This window comes from Triticum aestivum, chromosome 3B (genome assembly GCF_018294505.1).
Source record: "Triticum aestivum cultivar Chinese Spring chromosome 3B, IWGSC CS RefSeq v2.1, whole genome shotgun sequence".
Lineage (NCBI taxonomy): Eukaryota > Viridiplantae > Streptophyta > Magnoliopsida > Poales > Poaceae > Triticum > Triticum aestivum.
In genome coordinates this window covers 617,493,999-617,497,281 of record NC_057801.1, presented here as the reverse complement: position 1 = coordinate 617,497,281, position 3,283 = coordinate 617,493,999, and the positions used below count along the sequence as shown (strand labels likewise).

The window sequence follows — 3,283 nt, the reverse complement described above, 5'->3', positions numbered from 1 at the left end:
CCGCTGCGAGGTCGCGGTCGGTACCGGAATGGGATCGAAAGTTTAGCGGACCAGGAAGGAAAGGCTGATACTACATAATTTGGGGACGAGAAAAGTCTGTCTGCCTTCACCTGAGCGAGGCGAGGCAACAAAGACAACAATCATGGTTAAGGAAAGAAGATGGCCTTTGCTGGATGGATCAAAGCAAATGTCGATGCTTGATCCTCTTTGGTTGAGAAAGAGGCCGGGTGCTCTGGATCTTCAGTTGTGCTCGTCCGTGCACAAGGTGCTTTTAGGGCTGGAAGATGACTGTAACGTGGTGTTTAAAGATTTTACGTTTCGTTTTGTTGTGTTTTACCCTCACAGGGAGGGAACTCTTTCAGAAATTCTCGGTGACCAGTGATGGCCAAAGAGGGGGTTTGGATATAGTTTTCAACCAGCAATTGACGCGCCTCGGTATAACTTCACTAGCTGCGTCATTGCCCCAAGCGCAAGCAGGGGCGGATCCACATAAACATCACGTTAATTCATATAAGCCGGCCGTGTCAACAAGCATCTCGATTTAATACTTGTGCACAACCCAATTGGCCGGCGCAACTAGCTTGGTTCCCTCTCACTAGCTCCCCAACCCAAGGTTTTTCTTGCGAGATAGCTCCCCAACCCGGTTACCGTCGCTAATTTTGCCTAGTATTACACGAGTCATTGACGCCATATCATCATTGTTAGTACATGATGATAATGATGCCATGCCGTGTTTGTGGCTATGAAGAGAAAATGTATTATTGCATAGTAGATGATCTTCAAATTTTGTCATTTCTTTAAGCTATTTAGGTATTGCTACTGTGCTAGGGGAAAAAACTCTTGGTATGTGAACATTTTAGATGTCCCGTTAGGGAAAAAATTTGAACACCCAAGTTCGAAATCCTGGATCCGCCACTGAGCGCAAGGATGAGTTATCTCTATCCAGAGATCTCGCACTTATAGTCCGGTCAGTCCTCGAACTATTTCTGCACAACCGATGTGGTACGATTAAACTCATCAATCAACTCCGTTTTGAAAAAAGCAACTCATCAACGACACAGGAAGGCCCATTGGGCCATTAGATACCAGCAGATCTGCGTCCAAGGACGGAGATCCAGTAGGGGCGCCTTCCAGCCCTTGGTACCACGTCCTGTCCTTTGCAGTAGCTCTTGCATTCACTTACACAAAAGAAAACTCTTGTATTCACTCTGTTTTTCCACACAAAAAAAAACTCTTGTACCAATACGTGATAACGTGAGACCTGGGAACATACTCTGGTGCACCCCGGTGCCAGCAACCCTATATGCATAAAATAGTTTGCAAAAAATGTCAAAAAAATCTGAAACTTTTTTTGAAATGAAATATGATCATGTATTGAACTCGTACAAAAAGATCCGCCAAGGACTGACTTTTATGGTATTCTGGGCGAAAAAACAAATCAAATGCTATATACAAGTACTATTCACACTGTATTGTCCTTGATTTTTTTGCCCTGAGTTCAACGGGAGTTATTCCCTGACAAAACATTTTAATACGAGTAAAATACTTAATCATATTTGATTCCATAAAATCACATTTTATTTTTATTTTTTTACAATTACTAACTTATTTTGTGCATATAGGATGGGATGGCACCCGGGTGCACCAAGTTCCCTTCCGTGAGACCTGCTGATACTTCTATTTTATTTTATTTTTTGCTTCCTCATTTTTTAGATTTGACATCATGGTTGGCCATGGCTTCTTGCTGTAGAATTGTCCATTTAGGGGATTAAGCATGTGGTTCAGCTTGTTTTAATTGAAACTTATGTCAGTCCATACATTTTAACCCTAGCTGCATAAAATTGAATTGGGAAATAAGATACTTTATGAGAATGGTGGACATGTGGCCAAGTTTGTAGTTTTCTTTTTGGGGAATACTACCTCTGCTTCAAAATATTTGAAGTTCTAGGTTTGTTCTAAGTCAAACTCCCTTAAGTGGCCGAGTTTATAGAAAAAAATACTAAGATACACAACAACAAATATATATACATTAGATAAATTTAATAAAACCATTTGGTGTCGTAGATGGTGGTATATTTTCTATAGCCTTGGTCAAACCTAAAGAGGTTTGACTTAGAAGAAACCTAGAATTTCAAATATTTTGGAACAGAGGGAGTACTCTTCTTTGGAACATTCTGACGTCACTATCCCTCTACATACTGTCAGATTTATTCCCACAACAATACTCAACGATGCTAATATGATATTGTAGTCTTGATGGTATTTTGAATAAACTTGGTCAAACATTGCACTGTTTGAGTTCGGATAAAATACGGTTTCTTTTGAAGCATTGAAGAGTACTAGCTAGACTACTACCCCTTCATTAATAAATAAGTATAAGATATTCTAACTTTTCTCTAAATCATGTGTATATAGACATATTTTAGTGTACTTCTTGCCTAATTTGAGTTCGTACATAATCCATATTAATAAAATATTCGAAACATCTTATACTCCCTCCATTTCTAAATATAAGCCTTTTTTAGAGATTTTAATATGGACTACATTGGGATGTATAATGACGTATTTTAGAGCTGTATTGGAATCTCTAAAAAGTCTTATATTTAGTTACGGAGAGAGAATTTGTGAATGAAAGTATTATTGGAGTTTTACTTTGATTTAAGTTTGTTTCTTTAACTGCCAAAGAAAAAGCAAAGGCTGAAAGGTACCACAAGCTACAACCCAAACATCACATTTGGCAAAGGTTAAAAGTTGATTTTATCAAAACTTTTTTTACATATTGATTTGTGGGTTTTACCCTCAAAGAGGGAACCCTTCCAGAAATTCTCAACGACCCATGAGAGTCGAAGAGGGGGTTTGGAAATAGTTTTCAACCAGCAATTGACACGCCTCGGTATAACCTCATTAGCTACGTCATTGCCCCAAGCGCGAAGATGGGTGTACCATATCCCAGGGATCTCTTTCTTATACCCGGGTCATCCTCAAACTATTTCTCCATAACCGATGTGGTACAATTAGCTCATCACGCCGCAGAGCAACAACCTGAGTTAATTAAAGCAGGCCGCCCATTGGGCCATAAGGTACGAAGCTCCCTTCGGCCCATGGCATTACGTTTTGTTTTACGCGCAGTAGGTCCTGTACAGGCAAACCCTATTCGGCGCCTTTAGCGCCCGCTACAGGCGTTTTGACAAACGGGCGCATACCCCCCTTTCTCGCTAGGCCGGCCCAATAGCTTTTATCTTCTCTGTTTTAATCAGAGAAAAGATTTGATGTTAGCTGTGAT

At 40.1% G+C, this 3,283-nt stretch overlaps 1 non-coding gene and 1 pseudogene across 1 annotated transcript; both read right to left on the bottom strand.

Moving 5' to 3' along the window:
• Positions 1-343: 343 nt before the first annotated feature.
• On the bottom strand, positions 344-477 carry LOC123072982 (uncharacterized; annotated as a pseudogene).
• A 2,312-nt stretch (positions 478-2,789) lies between these two features.
• LOC123072981 (U4 spliceosomal RNA) lies at positions 2,790-2,935 on the bottom strand. Its single transcript, XR_006435514.1, has one exon. It is a non-coding gene; the product is annotated as a U4 spliceosomal RNA (small nuclear RNA).
• Between the last annotated feature and the right edge of the window lie 348 nt (positions 2,936-3,283).